The sequence below is a fragment of the Macaca mulatta genome, chromosome 15 (genome assembly GCF_049350105.2).
Source record: "Macaca mulatta isolate MMU2019108-1 chromosome 15, T2T-MMU8v2.0, whole genome shotgun sequence".
NCBI classification, from domain to species: domain Eukaryota; kingdom Metazoa; phylum Chordata; class Mammalia; order Primates; family Cercopithecidae; genus Macaca; species Macaca mulatta.
In genome coordinates this window covers 85,626,792-85,649,672 of record NC_133420.1, presented here as the reverse complement: position 1 = coordinate 85,649,672, position 22,881 = coordinate 85,626,792, and the positions used below count along the sequence as shown (strand labels likewise).

At 37.8% G+C, this 22,881-nt stretch overlaps 1 long non-coding RNA gene across 1 annotated transcript in view; it reads left to right on the top strand.

Moving 5' to 3' along the window:
- Window positions 1-2,134: 2,134 nt before the first annotated feature.
- LOC144334815 (uncharacterized) overlaps window positions 2,135-22,881 on the top strand; it is a 48,382-nt gene continuing 27,635 nt past the window's right edge. The window contains exons 1-2 of the long non-coding RNA XR_013405055.1: window positions 2,135-2,318; window positions 22,561-22,706. This is a non-coding gene — a long non-coding RNA (uncharacterized LOC144334815). The remainder of the gene's footprint in view (window positions 2,319-22,560; window positions 22,707-22,881) is intronic.

The following is a 22,881-nucleotide window of genomic DNA, read 5'->3' as shown; positions in this document are numbered from 1 at the left end:
GGAGTATCCATTTTGAATGTAACACCTCCCACCTTGCCCTTTTTTGCTTGCTAATATTGAATTCAATTTAACCTTTTTTTAAAAGATGCACCATGTTCATTACATACAGTGATGGTCATTTTCAGTGCCGCATATTTGCAATAGTTGACATACAGCGTGGGGTGTGTAATGCTTAGCCGGCCCCTCTCTGTGCTTACACAACTTCCTCCCTCTCTATCTATTCTTCTTTGCCCTCACATTTTGCTAGGATAATCAAAAGCTTCTCAAAGTCTGGCTCACATTCTATTTGCATTAAAATCAAACACTTCATGAATTAGAATCCCAGGAGTGCAGCACAGGAATTTACTTTTTTTTTTTTTTTTTGAGACAGAGTTTTGCTCTTGTTGCTCAGGCTGGAGTGCAAGGGCATGATCTCGGCTCACTACAACCTCTGCCTCCCGGGTTCAAGCAATTCTCCTGCCTCTGCCTACCGAGTAGCTGAGATTAAGGCATATGCCACCACGCCTGGCTAATTTTTGAGTTTTTAGTAGAGACGGGGTTTCTCCCTGTTGGTCAGGCTGGTCTCGAACTCCCAACCTTAGGTGATCCCCCTGCCTCGGCCTCCCAAAGTGCTGGGATTACAGGTGTGAGCCACCGCCCCGGTGGAATTTACATTTTAAACAAGCTCCCAGGTGATCTTACACTCAAATTACTGTCTTTATGAACATTTAACTGTCCTTGCTTTTAGCCCCTCCCCATTATGGCATTACATTGTGAGTCTTTTAATATCATTTAACAGCTTTAATCTGCTGTGGCTTCTAAGTTATCTGCTTTCCCTTCGTCTCCTGGGTTATTTCTGTGTTCTGTCATTTTAGGTCTCCTTTGTTTCTTATTTATTAAACTGACTAATAACCCAAGGGCTCTAAATACAATATTTAAATCTATTGGTGTCTTTTTTGCTGATCTATTTGTTTTTGATTCTGTTAGAGGTTTAGAGTTTTTCTCTCTCAAAGACATTATAATGGCAGAAACATTTAATTGTACTTAGATTATCACATTTTTTTCTGATTTTAATTGTTTCAATTAACTGGAAAAAGATCTGCTTGACCTTCCTCTGACTATTTTGATATTTGTATTATCTGCTTTTCATAACACACCTGTGTCTTTTTCACACAAAAACGGGTGAATATTACAATATTTAAGCATTTCAGTGGCACCAATGCATATCTGAACCCTGAACTAGCCAATCAAGACTCACAAGGAGGTCAGGCATAGTGGCTCATGCCTGTAATCCCAGCACTTTGGGAGGCCAAGGCAGGTGGATTGCCTGAGCTCAGGAGTTCAAGACCAGCCTGGGCAACATGGTAAAACACCGTCTCTACTAAAACACAAAAAATAAGCCTGGTGTGGTGGCGTGCACCTATAGTCCCAGCTGCTCCGGAGGCTGAGGCAGGAGAATTGCTTGAACCAGGGAGGCAGATGTTGCAGTGAGGTGAGATTGCACCACTGCACTCCATCCTGGGTGACAGAGTGAGACTGTCTCATTAAAAAAAAAAAAAAGACTCACAAAGAGTGGATTTCAGGAAACCAAAATGATATGTCCTTAGCACCTGAAAAAATATGCAGAAACTCAGGTTACATATGGAATTCATTAGGTGTTTTCTTTGTCCATTCCTGATCAGTTTTCTTACCACCCTCCCCATGAAAAGTAGGTGATCTGGGTGAATTCATTCACAACCTGGTTCAATTTCTCAAGAACATGTATTGATCACTGCCATAGTTCAAAGGAGGGTCTCGAGTAGGGAGGTGAGAGTGGGGGTCTTTGAAAGCAGTAGGGAATGAAGGGAGGAGCCCACTGGGAGCTGGGATTCTTGAACTCCCAGGTAATGCAGAGAATGCGGTGATTTATGAACTGTATTGTACTAAGCTATAGTAAAATTGTTTGGTACAACTTAGAGCACACTATATTTCTTCAAACACAGTGATTTCATTTCGACCTGAACAGTTACTCTGCAGTCCATAAAATATTAACATTGCCTTTCTAAACATATACATTATTTACTGTACAGTGTATAAAATATTTATGTGATTTTCTCTAAAGATACTGTATATAGTGCATTATTTTTATCCACTTTTTCCCCCTCCTGGAAGCAGGCATGCCGTGAACTGGAAAATGTTTTTGAAATCAAGGAAAAGCAGCAAAAAGGAAGGCGTTACCATGGAACTGAGAGAGGAGATAAAAATCTTTGTTCCTGATGGTCTTGTTCCCACCTGCCTGGGTGCTGCAGCTCTGTGCTGCCTGAGAAAGCCAGTGACCAAGAGGAGCAGAAGACTACCAGGTATCAGGTGCTTTGGGTTGACTATGAAGAGCCAGAAAAGAAACTCAGTATTCACCCATCCAAATTTTCAAGGAAAAAAGCAAGAAAAGCATGCATATGCACAACACCTAAGACATAACAAAACATGAATCACTCACCTGTTATGATTGCCTAAGGTATAGTATAAACTTCATACGCACCATCTTGACCAAATAATTGCTATCCTCTTACTTCACTTGGTTTAGCTTCAGAGACATTTTCTCTGAGGTTCAGAAAAAATGTGAATGAGAGAACTGAAGCATTCATTGAGAAACTTTAAGCTGATAAAACGCAACTGTGATTCCCTAAATCCTTAGTAAAATTTACACGGCACTCCAAGTAAATGAGATTTCTAATTTTTCCAATAGCTCTTAAACTTTTCACATCATTGGGAATAAATACTTTGACATGAGGGCTATCTATATCTGTGGGTTGCCAAATATCTGGCTAGTAAGTAAAAAATAAATTAATAAATAACAACCATGAGAATGTTTTGTCTTCATGATAGTAATTTGGTTTGAAGTTATCCAGTTAGGGTCCAGACTTGGTTCATATTCATTGGAATGCAAAGTACCATTAGTTCTCCAGATTATTTTTTAAAAAATGGGTTTCATTTGCAGAAATTCAGGATAGAGGGGGATGGTACAGAGTTCATTAAAAACCATTTAACACTAAGCTGAATGTCAGCATACTTTGAAAGAGGCCTATTAGTTAATGTACACAAGAAGCTATCAGCCTTGTGATAAGTCAAAGAAACCAAACAGTGAAACCCATTAGATGGTACTTGTAAGGCAGTTGGGTTTTATGAAATGTTTTAGATAAATTAGATTGGGATTGACAGAAAAAATGGCATTAACAAGGAAAGATTTTTATTTAGAGCCCTTACTTGGAGCCAAAAATCCTCAGTTTTGACTGACCTTAAATGATTAACTTGGCCACAAAAAGTTGATGACCTCACAGGAGATACAGAGGACATAATTACACCACAACTAGAAGTGTATTTGTTTGTTTGTCTTTCTGTGCCCTTTTCATGGATATAATGGATATAATAGACAAGATTCTCACCAATACAAAAATAGTGTTACTGCTTCCAAAGACCATAATTCAAAACCTCCCTTTCTTAGTGTAGTCTGCTGGCATTAGAGTGAAAAAGCAATTCTGGAACATAATTCTGATAATCCAGCTAGACCTAAGAATAATACTTAGAACTTTTAGATTAATATTATTTCTTTCAAATGCACTTGCACAAAATGCAAGGTCGTTGTAATCTCTGACGAGAATATTCTATGGTGACAATTCGGGGGAGATGCTTATGATTTTACAAATAGCTGGGGCGGGGCATAGAGGAGGTAAACTAATGAGCCTAATCTGAAAACAGCCAAAGTGGATGCTCACTCCACTTCAAAGGAAGATTTAGAGGAAGATCCAACATTTTCATGAAGGGATAGAAACTGAAAGGATAGTTATGTGCCATACTAAGTTATTATAATACATTGTAGATAGTAAAAACTCAAAATAGGCATTGTTACTAGCTACTTCCAAAGAAAAATAAATTAATGATACATATGCCCATGTCAAATTTTAATTAATGTAAGTATTTGTGAGGCCTCTATGCTTAGCTGATTAAAGACCATGCTTTTGGGTAATTGAATGATTTGACTCCATATAAAATGTTTTGAATCAAAGCCAGTTACATGTCAAAGAATATCATTAAAGCTGATAATTTTGGTTTTAGTATAGTTGATCTTAAGCTAGTTTTTCTACTAATGAGTAGCTAGCAGACCTAGTTGTGTCTAGTAAGGTTACTTCTACTGCATAGCAATAGAAACATGTCACTGACATAAGGAGAAACTTAATCATTTTGCTTCTCAGTAGTCAGGAGTTATTTGCTTAGCTCATCCGAAAGTCAAATATTATTAGAATGAGAGTTAAGAGAAGGGAAACCAAATTAAAAGTGTTACATTTGTATCTCTTTTTCTTTGTTTCAATTTGTAGAGGACTTTCAACCAAGTTCTAGTAGCACAATAATAGCTGAACGTTCCATGAATTCCTACTATTTGCCAAACATTGTTCTACATTATCTACGGTATTATTTAATCTTCACAATAATCCCATGAGGCAGGCATCATTATGACACCCATTTTATAGATAATGGAAACTGAGGCAGTGATAGTTTATAACTTGTCCAAGGTCACGTATCAAATAAATGAGAGAGCCAACATTTGAATGTGGGCACACGACACTGCATCATGGTTTAGCCCAAGTTCTCTGAGGAAGTAGCCCTCAGATAGTCCAATATCCAAAATATGTCATTTACCACAAATAGATATTTATTCAGAAAATACTGATTCACTTTGATTCACTTTTGAATAGATCATAAAGTAAAATTATTACAATATGATATGGATGTTGAAACATTTAGAAGAGAACATGAAATCGAAAACCAGTGTGTGTGTGTATAGTAGGGGTGAGGGGAACTGTTTGAATGAAGGTAAGACAGATATACCCCCCACCTCCAAAAAAAAAAAAACACACACACAAATGCTGCCTTTTTCTAGTCAGGATTATGTGCAAAGCATATCATCTTTAGAAAATAGCCCAGAGAAAAGGGAAAAGGTCACAAGTTAAGGGTAAGTTATGGCCTGTTTGGTCTAAGTCTTGACCACTGGCAGGATGCCTTTTCTCTTCAGGTTAGAAGCCCAGTGAAATATCTGCAATGACATTGCTTTGGCCTCCTGGCATTTGATACTGTATACCTGTCTGTAAGGAGAATAGTTTGTGAGCAGCTATTACAGATACCACATTACAAAGTAGATAAGACAACATCTTTGGACCAAGTTTGCCCTGGTCCAAAATAAAGATTGTTTTGTTGACTGTTGGAGACGTTATTAGATTTATCATAAGGATAGCCATTAAATGTTGGCCTTTTCACTATATATTTGATTTTCTGAGAGATCTCTAAACATTTCTCTAGCTTTCTTTCTGGAGTATGTTTCACAATTGTGATTAGTTTTCATTATCGTTGCACAGTTTTAGTGTGAGCACGGCAAATTGATCAAATCATCATTTGCCTCTATTTATCTTTTGTTAAAAACATGCATCATAATCTTTTTTTCTCTGCTCAGGAATGCTATAATCATACATATAATGACTGCACAATTTAAGTTTATAAACATCTATTACTACATTATCTGCCTTACATGTTTGGAGGACGTCAAAAAGAAGAAAACATAAACACCATACAACAAAGCTATAGTTCATTAAACATTTCATATTACTTTAAATCTAATACACTAAGTCTACAGTATGATTAGATAGAATGTATATATTTAAGAACAAAAGTAAAAAATTGCTCTGCTGAAAGGACAGTGGATTTTAGTTCTGTGACTGTAATAATTTGAGGGCCAAATCACCTGTTATTGGTACTTTAAATTTAGTCTAATTGGCTTCAAAATGTTTCTTCAAGGAATAGAAATGTTTAGCTCTGTTAAAAGAGAAAGTCTTTTCACCAAGTGAAAAGGGTAACTTATGGTATAGCAAGCTTCCAAACACATGAATTAAACTAGAGTTAGTTCTGTTAACTACAGCTAGATAGATGTAGAAATAGAATTGGTTCTGGGTCTCCCAAGGGTCACAAAATATCTTCACAATATGTCTCAGGGTTTGCATGCTTTATTTCAGCTCTAGTTATCTGTGACTGTCTGCCCACTCTTTCACCAGACTGGCTTCTATTGCCTACACATGGTCCCACATGGTGACCCGCAGTGTGTTTCATCTTAGAGGCCCAATACTCTCATTTGCCAACTGCAGCCCTGATTCTCAACTGAGCTAGCGTGTCTACTCCAGATGGAGTGTGCATATCTCAATCTTTAATTATGGAGAGGAGGGGGATGAGCAGTATGAACATCCATCTTTCATATTTTAATATAACTTTATATTTGGAAAAGTTAAAATATAGCCATTATTTCATTATGCAAATTCTGAAAATGAAAGCTCCACAAAATCTTCTTGGGGAATGAGGGAAAATATTAAAACATAGTGACATGTTTGACTGATTCTCTCTGTCTGTGTCGTTTAGTTTAAATTCAAGACACAGTGAGAGTTGGCCTGAGGGATTCTAGCCAGCTGCTGAATTGACTGGCCTTGGGGCAGGTTTTTCACCTCTAGTCTAGTCCATTGTACTAGGGAGAAGGATCATGTGGAAGGAACTTGCCCTATCTCTTCAGCACGGAGTGTGATGACGTCTTTCCCAGAGAGAGCACTGTGGGCGGTTAAGTTCCCCTCCCCACCCAAACATGTTAACTAGGTAGCAGAAGTGATCAATTCTATTACATCTTGGGCTCAAAATTTTAAAATGGGATATAATTTAAATGTCAAGAATTGAGAAAAGAGCTTGCGGGATATGAGCTATTTCAAAAGTAAAAGTGTATCTAAAATGAAGTTCATGCAGTATGGTTTGAGGAGGATAGATAAAGACCATCTCTTGAAATAGGGTCCAAAGCAGTTTTGCCACTGAAATCATAGATGCAGTTGCTCTCAGACGCTCTGTTTCTGGTGAATATTTCTGATGGGAAAGAATTCTTGACTGAAAGCTGCCAAGTTTGCTTAACGTACTTACCATTAGGAAGAAGCGGGTAGAGCCCTCTAGAAAAGAAGATACAGGCCAGGCATAGTGGCTCACGCCTGTAATTCCAGCATTTCAGGAGGCCGAGGTGGGTCAATCACCTGAGGTCAGGAATTCGGGACCAGCCTGGCCAGTATGGCGAAACACCATCTCTATTAAAAATACAAAAATTAGCCGGGCATGATAGTGTGTGCCTGTAATCTCAGCTACTAGGGAGGCTGAGGCACGAAAATCCCTTGAACCTGGGAGGCGGAGGTTGCAGTGAGCTGAGATCGCACCACTGCCCACACTCCAGCCTAGGTGACAGAGTGAGACTCCCTCTGAAAAAAAGAAAAAAAGAAGAAGAGGAAGAAGAAGATACTGATGTACCCACGCTCTCAGCAGGTTTCCTTGCAGACATGGCTTTCCAGCTTTGAATGGAGAGCAGGTTTGCACCTATCACTAAAAGACTGGGAATCCAGGTTTTAATGTTTCAAAAAATATGCTTGGATTGGCCTCTCCTTCCTTCCTTGCTTCCAAAGAAGTAACTTTTCCTTGGAGTCAAGTAATGGAGCCAAAAAGAGGAGAGTGTTCTTGTGTTTGGATCGGGGAAGAACAGGGTATGGGGGAAGGAAGGAGGCTATGGAGGGCAGAAAAACTAGCTTTTCTTTATAAGTTTACTTCTCAGGGCCATTCCATGTGACCTCTTTCTAACTTATTTTGGACACAGACAGAGGAAAGATGAAATCAGGGGCCCCGAGAGTCGACAGAGACAGAAAGGAAGTTATTAATTCAGTAAAGCTGTATGCTTCAGAAAACCTTCCCTATTGCAGAAGAAGAAAATGTTCTGTGGAATTTTCTTTTTTTGAAGGTCGGCATCCTCATGTGATATTTACATGATATACTATAATAAGTGACCCAGATAGGATTATGTGCAGCATTTTTATGGCTCTCATTCATTTCTCCTGTTAAACTGTACAGTCTTTATCCCACACGGATTTGCGAGGAGGCTGGGCTTTTCTCAGCCTAGGCCTGCCGAGACAGCTCCTGGTATGCCTCTTTTGACTTCTCTCTCTGTCCCATCTTCCCGGCTGTTGTCAGTTTATTTTGCCTTCAGGCGGAACAGGGCCTCTCCCTTCCTGTTAGTGCTTTGTCACGGCTCAGTCAGCGTGTCACCAACTCTCCTCTCTCTGAGCGGTTTCTCCTCTTCCCACCTCGCTTTCAAAAACACATTCAGAGGTGTCCAGGAGCGTCCCATCTGCCCTCTGGACTCATCTGGTTTTTATTTGGTGACCTTGAGGAAGAGCGTTTTAACTTTGCTTTAGGTTGTGGGGAAGCAGGCTTTTGGAGGTCTCTCGGAGGGAGGAGAGCCTATTCCCAGGACTCACACAGGCCTGAAGTTATTGGCTTCGTGAAAGCTGTTCCTCTGTTTTGAAAACCTGCGTGAGTCTGTTATTGTTGGGTACCCCAGAGGCTAATCACTCAGAGGGAGTCTGATCCTGTGCTGTCTGAGTGAGAGCACTGCGAGGCCTTTGTCTCCTTGCTGCCTGCCTGCCCTCCCAACGCAGCAGCGGTGGGCCTCCTGAGGCCCTCCCGGCATTCCTCAGTCACCCTCTCTGAGGCAGAGCAAACCATTCACACCAGGAGCTCACAGAGGTGGGAGCAGCAGAGGATGTGCAATTTTGAAGTAAATTTATCAGGTTGTCTCAAAACACAATGTTATTAGGGTTTACCTCAATTTGTTTTGTATCTTTCTATATTCATGAAAGTCTTGTTGTATGTGGCTTTTAGAACATTTGTCATTTTTCTATTGTGAAATGCAACGTGCATTTAGAAAAAATACACAAAACGTATTGGTTCGTGTTAAGAAAATATTAAAAAGCAAATAGCTATGTAACTACCACTTTATTATTTAAAATGCTACTTTTTTAATGCAGGGGAAAAGGCCCTTTAAAACATGGTCTCTTTTGACTTATGGAAAATAAGTAGGAATTCATAAGTGAAAATATTGATTTGGATTTTATTTTATTTTAATAATTTTTTGAGATGGAGTTTCTCTCTGTCACGCAGGCTGGAGTGCAGTGGTGCGATCTTGGCTCACTGCAACTTCCACTTCCAAGGTTCAAACGATTCTCCTGCCTCAGCCTCCCGAGTAGCTGGGATTACAGGCACCTGCTACCATGCCCAGTTAACTTTTATATTTTTAGTAGAGATGGGGTTTCACCATGTTAGCCAGGTTGGTCTCAAACTCCTAACCTCAAATGATCCACCAGCCTTGGCCTCCCAAAGTGCTGGGATTACACAAGTGAGCCACCACACACGGCTTTGATTTGGATTTTAATATCTTAATGGTGCAATTGTTGTTTTAAGTTCATATATTTGCTGAGCAATTGACTCTTAATTATTTGCCTGTATATCAATCATTTCATGGTTGAGGTGGAATTTTTACTCCAGGTTACCTTCCCTCATGAAACTACTATATTTTAGGGCTATCTGCTACTTCTTCAAGGCTTAACCCATAAAAAAGTAAATGAATCTGTATATTAAGGTATGTAAAACAGAATTCTCTGTACTGATGAAGTAAGACTACTGCAAAATGACCAAGTAAATCTAGATATCATGCATTAATTACTTTTGGAGCATTCTAATTTTAAGATCACTCTCCCCATTCCCATGAATACGCTACAGGGATGACTAAGTGAAATCTTTTCACCTCAATAAATGTTTAATATATGCCTACCCTGTGCTGGGCATTGTTCTTTATCGTTGAGCCATATGAGAAAAAAAAAAAATCCTTGTTCTTAAGGAGCTTATGTTATGGGAGCAAAGAAAAGGGCCATAATAATGAGCATAATGTATAAATAAATTATACAATATGACACAAGTTGATGAGTGCTGTTAAAAAAACACATAGCCAAGTCACAGAATTGAGAGTGCAGTGTGGAGGTGATGGACAGCTTACTGTATTAAATAGGGTTGTCAGGATAAGCCTTCTTGAAAAAGTGAGATGTCATCAAAAGCTTGGAGAAAGTGGAAGAATTAGCCATACTAGGGAAAGAACATTCCAGAAGTGTAAGAAGGAACAGTTTGAGCAAAGGCTTGAAGACAGGAAAGTGCCAAAGATATTTAAGAAAGAATAAGAAGGCCAGAGCAGAGTAGCTGAAGCAGAGAGAGTAAGGAACAGAGGAATTTTACACAAGGTCAGAGATCTACGACCAGATCATATAAGGTCCCGTAGGTCACTGTAAGGACTTTGACCTTTACTCTAGTAAATGGTGAGGTCTTGCAGGGTTTTAAACAAAGGGACACATTATCTGATTAACTTTTCAAATCGATGTGCCAGTTCTTAAACTATTGTCTCTTAACTCAAAACTGATCCTTTTAATACTTGATTTTGTGATGCTGAGGATGGGACTCTTCGGACCACACTTCTTTTTTGCAAGTTGCTCCTGTTAGGCTCTGTCCACAGGAGACAGTAGAGGGGGACCGCAAGAATGAAGGCGAGAGAAGGGACTTGTTCCTATTTGCTTCTTGTGGGCTTCCTATGTGTATCATGTTTCTAGCAATACTTCTTCAACCTAGTAGTAGGAGTCCCTTCTCTTAGCAGCAGTTTTCAGTGTTTCTAACAGTCCAGAACTAACCTCATTATACTCTCTCAGAAACCTCAGTGTCTCCCATTAGAGGACTGAGCTAGTTAAGTTTTGATATTTCCAATCTCTTTTCTCTAGTCCCCAGCTATGGAAGATGCTTTCTGCTATTTTTACCTCCATTGTACCCTTTTTTGTCTGTTTGCTTACTCAGTTAATACCTTTATTCCAGTTAACAATTATTTATATTACATTCTCTCTATTAATATAACTAGTGTGATTCCTGTCTCCTAAGTGGACCGTGACTGATGTAATGAATCACAGTGGCTGCTGTGTTGAGAATAGACTAATGTGAAACAAGAGTAGAATCAGGGAGAGATGTTGGAAGCCTAATGTTTAGGCCAACCAAGAAATGCTCAGAACAGGGAGGCAGCAATAGAGGAGATGGAAAATGAGTAAATTCTGGATAGCTTATGAAGAAAAAAGTAGATTGAATTCTTGAAAGTTTGGATTTGAGTGGTGAGAAAGAGAGGGTCAGGGATGATTCCAAGGACTTTTTAGCCTGGGCAAGTAGAAGACTAGATTTGCCATCAACCAAGATGGGGAAAGCCATAGGTAGAGGAGATTTGGGGCAAATAATGAAAAATTCAGTTTTAGGCTCATTATTTAGACATTAACAGAGATGTCATATAGGCAGTTGGATATAATCAAAGAACTAATTTTCATCCTTTTCTACATGGCCCTGGGCCATGATCACACCTTTTGCTACATTAGAAAAATTTATTGAAAGATTTATGCTCTTGAAATAAAATTATTTGCAGGAATTTAAGTCATTCAGTTAAGAACACAGATGTTGGAATGAGACAGAACTAGGTTTGAATCCTGGTTCCTTGGTTCATCTGTCACACTGAATAAGATAGGTATCCTTTCTAAGCTTACATTTCATCAGCTTAAATAAAAAATATTAAAAAGAATTTGAAAACTGTGAAATAACACCAAACTTGCACAGTAATTGAAAAGTAGAAATTGAAGGATACAGAGTAGTGAGCACATTGTAACCTTTGCAAGTAAAATATCCTCCTCAGTTTCCTTATTTATAAAATGGGGATAATAATATCTATTTTATAGGGGTTTTTTTTTAGTATTACATCAAAACAACATATGCAAATCACCTAACAGAGGACCATCTGTATAATAGACACTCAGTAAATCTAAGCTTTTCTCTTTATGTGCTATTTCATTGTATGCTGAAAACACCTCACTCATTTACAAATTTAACATCATTTTTCAAAGCCTGTTCCACAAAGCATTCATTCCAGAGGATGTTAATAGGGATTAATACAATAAAATTAAGTCTGGGCCCAAAAAGGTGGCAGGTGGCTGCACACCATTATTGGTCAGTAGCTGTTGGTATCTCTGTCTTCTATGGCCCTTCTCTCTTCTTACTCAGTGTTCCCTCATCCCGGTTGATATGGTTTGGCTTTGTGTCCCCACCCAGATCTCATCTTGAATTGTAATCCCATAATCCCCACGTGTCCTGGGAGAGACCTAGGGGGAGGTAATTGAATCATGAGGGCAGTTTCCCCCATGCTATTCTCATGATTGTGAGTGAGTTCTCATGAGATCTGGTGGTTTTATAAGGGGCTTTCCCTCTCCTTCACTCGGCACTTCTCTCTCCTGCTGCCATGTGAAGAAGGTCATGTTTGCTTCCCCTTCCACTATAATCGTAAGTTTCCTGAGACCTCCCTAGCCATGCAGAACTGTAAGTCAATTAAACTTCTTTTCTTTATAAATTACCCAATCTTGGGCAGTTCTTTATAGCAGCATGAGAAAAAGACTAATACACTGGTTGACCCTCCCAAGCTCTTTTTGGATCAACTGTAGTTACCCAGAAAATGACATTATATTTTCCAAGAGACTACTCTGCCTTCCACATTCAGAGGAAAAAATGTATTAAGTGTCTGTGGTTTAATCTAACTAAGTACCCCCTCTTTACCAAGCTCTACATACCTGGAACCCAAATATGATGGTTCCTTGCTAACATGGAGCATTATATTTAGTATCAGGGAAGGAGTAAGTTGCTTCTGGATATAGATGTTTCTGAAGGAGTATGGCAATTTGACTAAGGATATAGACTCTGTACCCAAATCCTAGCTCTACAATTTGCTGGCTGTGATTCTGTACTCAGTAAGTACATTGTTCTCTCTCAGCCTATTTTTCATCCCTAAAATGGGGAAACTAATAGAGTTGTGTCAGGGTGAATGGAGATGCACTTGTAAACACTCTAATGAGAGGCCAGTCCATTACAGGCACTTGGTGTTAGCTGGTAATAGTAAAAAAATTACAATTTGGTTGGAAGAAAAAAGTTTTTTTTTTTTTTTGAGATGGAGTCTCACTCTGTTGCCCAGGCTGGAGTGCAATGGCATGTTCTCAGCTCACTGCAATCTCCGCCTCCCAGGTTCAAACGATTCTCCTGCCTCAGCCTTCCGAGTAACTGGTATTACAGGTATGAGACACCAGGCTGGCTAATTTTTGTATTTCTGGTAGAGATGGGTTTTCAGCATGTTGGCCAGGCTGGTCTTGAACTCCTAGCCTCAAGAAATCTGCCCACCTTGGCCTCCTAAACTGCTGGGATTACAGGAGTAATTTAAGTTAGTGCTAAGCTGCATGTTCTTGCTAAAATGTGAAATAAGAGTTGAAAAAAATAAGAGCATGGGTTACAGAAGTGAGGAGTAATATTACAAAAAGAAAGAATGAATCTGAGCCTTAGATTGTAGGGAATTTGTGTTACTTCTGCTTTTATTTTGTTGTTTTTGGAATGAGGCAAGGATAGTCAGAGATTATGGCAGTACAGGAAGAAGATATATTGAGCAAGAATGTCAAATTTTGGTTTCTTTTCTGGAGGTCTATGTTATTACCTTCTGATTAGAAAACTGGTGTTAGTCTATTGCTCAGTGGATGGAGTGTTATTGTACCATTACACTGCTTCAACTATAGATCTGTTTTTCACTATTTCAAGTTAGATTTGTAAATATCTTACAAAGAAGGCAGGTGTGAGTCCCCTTTCTTTAGTTGGCACTTATCTCACTAGCATTATTATATAATGTAGCTTTTGAAATAATTTCAATTGGGATGAACGACATATTTTCTTTTAGCTGTTAGTTTCCAAAACATGACTACAGTACCAATTGGCATATAATTTAAAGGCTGACATAAAATGCAAAAGAAAGGATTTAGATATTTAATATTTAATATCCCCAAAAGATTATGGTAATTATTTCTTTTTTAAAAAAGAGATGACTAGGAACTTGGTTGAGATATTTTTTTCGGTGCAAGTGATCAATGAGGGAAACAAAAAGCATTCATTGCAGAGGAACATTGCTTATCACTCGTACTTTGAGGAATGCGGGGAAGCTTTCCAGTTCTGCGGATTTACTTCTTGTCTAATTCACTGTGCTTTTAAAATGAGCAGCTTGGCAATATAGAAATTTAGACTCACGTTTCTATCTATAAATCATCAGTTTGTCCCTTATGTTGACAGTTGCTGTACAAAATCAGAGAATTTCAGAGTGTTCCAGCAACAAAATGTAAGAAATTTCAGAACACATAAATTTCAAGTGTTTTCTACCTACGTCAGCAACATCATTTTAGCAAAATACAGAGAGGACATTCAAGTGCCAAGATGGGAAATAAAATAAATAGGAAAACAGAATTCAAAATAGGGGGCATGCTTGGATAACCAAACTAATTATTGAGAGATGCCATTGTGACTTACTAAGCTGCTTGTTAGTTACCTAAGTGAAGACAAGTTGGAAATGTAAAGAAATAAGTGCCAAGTCCAAAACTGAGGATTAGACCAAAAAAGCACTATTTTGAGCAAATGCTATATCTTTCATCACTCAACTATTGAGCAGTTACAATAATGTAGGCCAAACACTGTGAATCATTAGGGATAAAAACAAGATGAATATGACTTAGTTAACCTCCTAAAGTAACTTATAACTTGGTAGTGGTTTTGTGACTAGTAGCATTAGCACAACTTTTAAAAATTGCCAGATTCAATTGAAGATGTGGATGAGGGAATAGGACACAATCACATAGCTGATATACAATAGATTATGCAATAGGACCACCAACCTAACCATTTCCAGCATTTAAGAAGAAATATTCTTGCCCCCATTTTCCTCACAAATTTAACAGGAGAATCTGTGAAGCCCTTTGTGACCCTAAAAAGGAGCAAGCCAACATTTTCATGAATAGCCTATTCATATGCCGGGACCTGGACTTCTATATTGACTTTTACCATTTCCAATTATTTTTCACAAGTGATACCAAAGGGGTGAGAGAGTGAGAAAGAAAAAAAACTTCAAAAATTGACTCTTAAAAATCACCTAGTTTCACTTTTCTCTTTCATTTAGTTTAAGTGCCTTGACGATTGCCTTTATATTGTACTTATTTGTAATGATCAGTTAAATTGATGAATAGCAGAAATAGTAAATTTAATAGATTGTGCTTAATATTTTGCTCTTGAGCTAATGTTCTTCTAAATTAGTTAGGTTTAAATGATTACGTCTTCCTTTACAACTGCCTCAAATTCTGTAACTCCTTGTACCTGGATTAAGGACATTTGAAGGAAATGTAGCAGCAGGAAAGAGCTGAGCGTTAGAGAGAGTAATATCTTAATGCATTGTTATTGCTTTATTGATCGGAATCGATTCTTTCCCTTGTTCATTTTCAAAGGTGCTCCCATCGTGACAGCAATTGCGAAAACCACAAAATTTCTCCTGCTTACAGATTTCTGTATTCATTTTCCATAAATTTTAACAGAAACCTCAAATCTTGCTACAAAATGTTTTAGCACAAGCATGAATTATTTTGGAGAGCTGGTTAATAATCCCTTTGGCTCAACTGCATTCCTCTTAGTTTATTGAATTTATATGCTATGGTTAAATATATATATGTATACTTTCTGTGGCTATATATATAATCTTTGGTTTATGTGACAACGGATTCCCTGTTAAGAATAATTTAACAAATATGTCCTTTAAAAGATCACAATAATAATGATGGGCATTATAGACACACACACACACACACACACACACACACACACACACACACACACAGAGTGATCTTCAGAGTACAGGAAAGAGGGCATCTGACGCATAGAAGATCATTTCCAGGCATTATCCTCAGGTGAAAATGGACTAGCAAGAGTAGGAAGGTAGCACTGTTTGGGTTGTAGGCAAAATTAACAATATTATTTCCACAATCATTGTTCTCTTTTTGAATCCATGCTTTCTTCTGACTTTCTGAAAAACACCAGGGCTTTATTCATCTGTTGGCTCTGTATGTGATTTGCAGAGGTGTCATTGTTCTCAGCCACATCCTGTTTTCCTTTAGATGGCCTTTTAGGTTCAGTGGGAGTGACCAGAGGGTCAACTTTGTTGTCTCTTGTAATGGAGAAAAACACTGTGCAGTTCAAGAAAACGATAAGCCAATTTTAACATGCTCCTTTTAGCTTGCAGTTTTGAAAATGAACTTTATTTTCCATTATCATTAATTGCTGTAAAAACTCATGGCTGTTAGATATTTCCTGATGGATAGCATTTGTCAAATCTAGAGGAGGCAGAATTATTTGTGGTCAGTACTAGTCATTTTTCTACTAGGTACAAACCAATTTTCACTTTTCCCTTGTTTATACATGGTCACCTATTCTAAAACATTTGGGGAAAAGGGAGAGTTTGCCTTATTCCTGCTAGGCTGTTAGCCTTTATCCCTGTGGCTCTGGACTCAGCTCATGAAGAATTTCTGCAAGCTACGGGAAGACCTTAAAAACTGTGTGAATGGGGTGGGTCTCTTCACTCTTACAGCTTCACCCCTGCCTTCTGTCATCTGGACATAAAACTATGTTTGAAGTTACAACATAAATGATGATATTTAAAACTATGCAACATGGGCTTATTGTCATATAGTTCCAGAACCAGAAGCCACACAGTTAAAGCCTTTGCAATCTGTTGACATCCTCTCCTGGGTGCATCTAAATCTTGCTGTGCTTCCTCAGGTCTCTGACTTCCTTCCTTTCCTGAAGAAACCTCCACCCCAAAACAGAGTCTTGGTCTAGTCTTCATTCTGTCTTGGTCCTGCCATAGCACATTTCTCCAAATCTGGATGAGCACCCAGTGGGCTTTGCGTCACTAATGTCCTACAGAACAGGCCAAAGTGGCCATTGAACCCCAACCGAAGACCAGGCCCCTTGAGTATCTATCAGTGAAAGTTTTTAGGTAGGCACTTTTGGATCAAACTCACATTTCTCCTGAAGACTAACATTAATATTTGAATTTTTCAATCTAATTTATTAAAGAGAATATATATATATATAGAGAGAGAATATATGTAGAGAATATATATATAACTCATCCTATAATCTGGAAGTTATTGTACTATTATAACATTAATTTTTTTCTTTTCATCGATCCCTCCCATTCCTCAAATCTTCTGTGAACACCAAATATAAAACAAACTAAAGATTCCAAACACTTCTTAATGGTTCCTCTTCTGGCTGTACAAAAACACAGCTGAAGCTTTGAATTTATTTCCCTGGTTTCTGATTGGGTGGGTGGGGTTATAGTTATAATATGTATAAAATATATATATATATAAAATATATATATATATAACGTATATATATTTTGCAGTTACTTTCAAAAGAACGGTTGCTTGTGAGTTTGGACAGTTGACATCAGATTAATTCCTCTTTGCCTCATAGTATATGGACAGAGTGTCAAACTTGAAATGACAAGACCTGGGTGAAGATTTCAGCTCAACTATTTGCTTGCTATTTGACTTCACACAGTTTTCTTAAATCTGGTGATTTGGTTTCCTTTGGTATAAATTGTGGCCAATAATAGTGTTCACCCCATGGTTATATTATGGTCAAATGAGAATTTAAGTGAGAACATTTAGCATTACTCCAAAGACCCAATATGGGCTTGATAATGTAGTGAATCCATGTCTAATTTTGCTGTATAATAATAGAAGGTTATTACCAGCCTCACAAACAGCCAAACTTCGAATGAAATTACTAATGACTTGCAATATTGATTATATTTTCATTTTCTTCCTAATTTGGCAAGGTCATGTTACATGACAGCTTTTAGTTTTACATGCATTTTTAAGAAAAATTCACTAACAATACTGATTGATAAGTTGCTTGTCAATTATAATTCATAGGCAGATATTAGGCTATGATCATTTCATTTGAATTTTTATGTAGGGACCATTCCAGAAACACTTATTTTCATTTGCTATTTGTAAGAACAGGAATAGTCCCCACTTATTGCACTAGTAACTGTGGCTATATGGTTGAAAGATTGTTAAGTGCCTAATACACATTATCTCATTTAATCCCCACATCAACTCCATGATGTTTAGAACATTAACACGATTTTACAGATTAAGAAACTGATGATCAGAGAAATTAAATACCTTGCACAAAGTCTTCTAATTAGAAAGTAGAAGGGCTCTATTTGAAGCCAGATCTGATACCAATGCCTGAACATTTAATAACTACATGTTTTGCAACCTTATACTTTCTTCTGATAATATTTTCTTTATATCACAAATAATTCTTTCTTACTACTACCTATCCCGCAGTTGACTCCCTGATGCCATCATGGCATTCTCAGATGGTGATCAGCTTTGCCTCTATACTTTTCTGAAGGGGAATCTCCTTTCCTAGTGCTTCCACTCTTGGCACCTAAATTTAGATGACATTTGTCACACAAGACCACGCGGGATGAAATATTGCCATGAATAATCTTTGAGTAAGTTCTTTGAATTAAAAGTACTGTAAAACAACAGAAAAAAAATATTGAGGATGGGGGGATCCATGTGATGGTATAAAGTTTCAGTGTAAGCAAAATTTTAACGAACCATGCTAAAATGGCAGCACAACTGCAACCCACTAGGTTGAAAAAATCAAATGCAGTGGAAAATCATCTCTATCTCTTCCTTGATGCTATTTAAAACACATCTTTCCCTAGTGTTTTTGTCCTTCTTTGTCATCTGTTGATTATGTTCTGTGACTTCATACCTACCCAAATGCCATGTTCTTCTCTCCAGATTTCTGCAGAAGGCAAATCCTCTTTTTTTTTTTCAAAGCAATTATTCAAATCTCAGCCTTTCGATATAGTTGCTTAACCAACTTTTTGCATATCTTCAATTGTTTTTTATTTACCTTTGCACACATGTACAGATGTGTTTTCTTCCGGTGCTTATTGCGGTGGTTTCCTACCTGAAAATAATGTATTTTTCTCAGATCTTATAGGTTGGCCCTGGCCCTGGAAAGAGTCACAGAGACCACTCTTAGTTTTGCCTGAAAGAGACAGTTTTCTCCATTGTTTGTAGGTCTTTTACTTCTTTCTATTTTCTATATTACAGTATCAGAAATCCCCTCTGTTTACAGAAGGCTGGGATATGTTGGTTATTTCCCCTGACCTTGTCTCCAGGGAGTGTACTGTATTATCGCATAGAAATACCTAAGCCAGTCTGTATTGTAATTCCTTAGGCTATAATGTAATTTAAATTCAAAAGATCCAACTGGGCTGGGCGAGGTGGCTCACACACCTGTAGTCCCAGCACTGTGGGAGGCCGAGGCGGGCAAATCACATGGTCAGGAGTTCGAGACCAGCCTGATCAATGTGGTGAAACCCCGTCTTTACTAAAAAATACAAAAATTAGCCAGGCATGGTGGCGGGCGCCTGTAGTCCTAGTACTCGGGAGGCTGAGGCAGGAGAATTACTTGAACCCAGGAGGCGGAGGTTGCAGTGAGCTGAGATCAAGCCACTGCACTCCAGCCTGGGTGACACAGTGAGACTCCGTCTCAAAAAAAAAAAATCCAACGGAACAAAACCGAACATAGATCCAATTGGGAATAGAATAGGCCTTTATAAACATGCAGGCAAATTCATGAAAACATAATAGATTTGAACACATAAAAACTTAAGTTTTCTGTATAAGAGCAGTAACAACAAAATACTCTGAAAATAATTAGGCAAATGAAAAACTGGCCAAAGTATTTGCCACTTTGAATAGATGAGTTCTAACAAATTAAATGAGAAAAACACAAATGTGCTGTGAGAAAGCAAAAAGCATGAAGAGGGAATGAACCAGAAAAGAAATTTTATAGACATGAGGTATATGAAAAATGTTTAACACTACTAGAAATTAGAGAAATAAACATATTTCACTTATCAAAATAGAGATATGCAGAAATGTATATATTCTCTCATATATGTGTGTATATATCTATGTATCTGATATACATGTATAGATATGTATATGTATACATGTATAGATATGTATATATCTATGTATACATGTATAGATATATGTATATATCTATATATATACATGTATAGATATGTGTATATATCTATATATACACATGTATAGATATGTGTATATATGTGTGTGTGTATATATATGTCTGTGAGGACAGAGAGACATAGAGGCACTTGCCCTGCTGGTGGGAATGACACTGGTACCACCTCTTTGGACGTTGTACCATTTTGGAAATAGGTTTCTAAATCCCTCAGTATGTTTTTACTACCTGGTTTAGTAATCTGACTTTTAAAAATGATCTTAAGAAACTAATTTACACAGTATAATAATTGAAACTGGGATCCATGCAAAGATGCATCTAGAAATTATAAATTGCAGTCTTGATTATAAGAGCAAAAGTTTGAAAATAATATGTGTTCAGATAAATAGAAAAGAGTTGTGAAAGAAGTTCCAAAGGTACCTACCTAAGAAGACTATCTGTAGCAATTAAGAAAACATGCTTTAAACAATACTTAATAATACAGGGTAATGTTTATTTTGACTTGCTTAGTGAAAAAGATGGTACAGAGTTGTATACACAATGTGATGCTAAGTGGAATAAATTATATTTATAAATATTCACAGAAAATAAAGATAAGAAATACTCCAAAATATTAATATCAACTAACCTTTAATGGACATTGGGATTAGGAATGATTTCTATTTTTGTTTATACTGTTTTCTTCATCAGTGTATCTTGGAAAAAGATACACTTTGAAAATACAAATTTAAAGACCATATAATCCTACCAAAATGACTAAGATATAATACAGTTTAGATGGAATATTTTCTTTACTTGTTGTCCAGATATTTTCATTCACACTCCTAGCCATTAATCTATTCTTCTGTTTCCAAGAGGTGTTCAAGAAACTGTATTTCTCACTCAGAACTCAGAGAAAAGATGAAAGGCAGTTGTTACCTTTTCTTTTTACACAGGCAGTAAAATCTATTTTTAATGGTTCTGTTTTAAATCCCTGTTGTTAGAAACATTTATTTAACCTCTAACGCTGTTCTACTGAGACATTTTTGTTTACATCAGGCTAGACCTTGACCTTCCCAACCTCACACTCAGGGGAAACTTGTTGTTGTTGTTGCTTTTAAAAAAGATTTGATTGAAATTGTTTTGGCTGGTTCTTTTAGATTTGGAAATAGCCAAGAGCTATTCTACTTTGGACTATTTGGGGAGACTTTATTTTTCCCTCCTCTGGCTTAAAAAGATTTCATTATAAAAGTGAAATTATACAGACAGTGAGTAAGACAGGAACATGTCAAAACTTTTATTCCCCCTGGAGCTTGAGTGGTAAAAATGATCTTTTGCCATTGTGTGTCACTTCTTAGTTCTCTCCTCTTTTCTTGGAGGCATATTGGCATGCAGGCAGAGCTTCAGATATGGTCTTCAGGGTGCTGTAGATAATTTGAAAGGATGAGGGTTGGTGTCTAGTTTTAGTTAGCCAGCATCTGGCGGCCTTCCATAGAAACACCTAAAACGGCCTCAAAAGGAACTTGGAGTTAAGTTTACTCCACTTTGCAGAGAATACCAGGAGTCTGCTCATATGTTTGCTACTTAGTCTATGGAAAGTGAGAATATTGTCACTATGGAAAGAGTTTGTATGTGTGTCCAGGGAATGGTGTAACAAGAAAGAATGAGTCCAAATCATTTTCATCCACCTTTCTAACTCCTTTCAGCCTCCCATCTCTGGGAAGATATTCTGAAGGTTACCACTATATCTATAGCTCTCTCATGTATCACAGACCACTCCCCGGGATACATGGGAATGACAGAGGCCACAAGAACCACCACATGACCCCAACTCTGCTCACTATTGTGGTGTCTCCTGACCATTTATTACTGAGAATGTTTCATGTGTACTCAGGTGCAGTCCTACCAGTTACCACATGGTGCCCATATAATTTTTCCTCTCTAGGAAATTACAATTTCTTAAAGGATCCCTGGTTTTGTTTTTGTTTTTGTTTTTTAAGTGAAGCATGGCACTTAGAAGCTAAGATCTAGTGTTTAGTGTGCTCATTGTTACTGGGACGCCATTGCTTCTAGGTGTTGTCATTGGACAGAACTAGGAAATAGATGTGTATATATGTACATATAAATACACACACACACACACATATATATATCTCCCACACACATACCTCTTCAGTGATCTCTATATCTTTCTGTGTATATATTTGTCACAAAACCATATATGTATAGATGTATGTATGTGTGTATATATATATGTTCATTTCTCCAACACCTCAGGCTTCTTTCTTTTCTTGCTCCTCTTCCTCAGGTGTTGGCAATCCGATACCTCGGGCTTCTTTCTTTTCGTTCTCCTCTTCCTCAGATGTTGCAATCCAAAACCTTGGGCTTCTTTCTTTTCTTGCCCCTCTTCTTCGGGTGTTGCCAATCCAATACCTTGGGCTTCTTTCTTTTCTTGCTCCTCTTCCTCAGGTGTTGCCAATCCAATACCTCGGGCTTCTTTCTTTTTTTCTCCTTTCCCTCAGGTGTTTCCAAGCCAACACCTCAGGCTTCTTTCTTTTTTTTCTGGTCTTCCTGTTTGTAAAATCTTCTCTAGCAGCATAAAATTTAGCTCCCATTATCCTCAATGTATTTAATTATTTACTCAATCAATTTACTTTTTACTAAATGTAGTCGACCTTCCAACCACGATGGCCGTTGAAGAGATGCCATCAAGCCAGGGTCTCTGCTTCTCCCTGCTGCAGCCTGTATCCGAGACTGGCTTCCTGACCTGCACCTCAGTGAAAGGAAGGAAAAAGAAGGGGAAATAGAAACAGAAGGTACAGCAACTTTTTAATAACTTTTTTCCTTATTCCTTTTGCTCACAGTAATTCTCACACTCTGCACCTGCCCCGAAGGTTTGACATCCCAATCCAAAGCACACTAACATTCATAAATATGAATTTTCTTTAATACTTCGTAAAATTATCACTTCAGATAGTCTTTTTTAAAGCT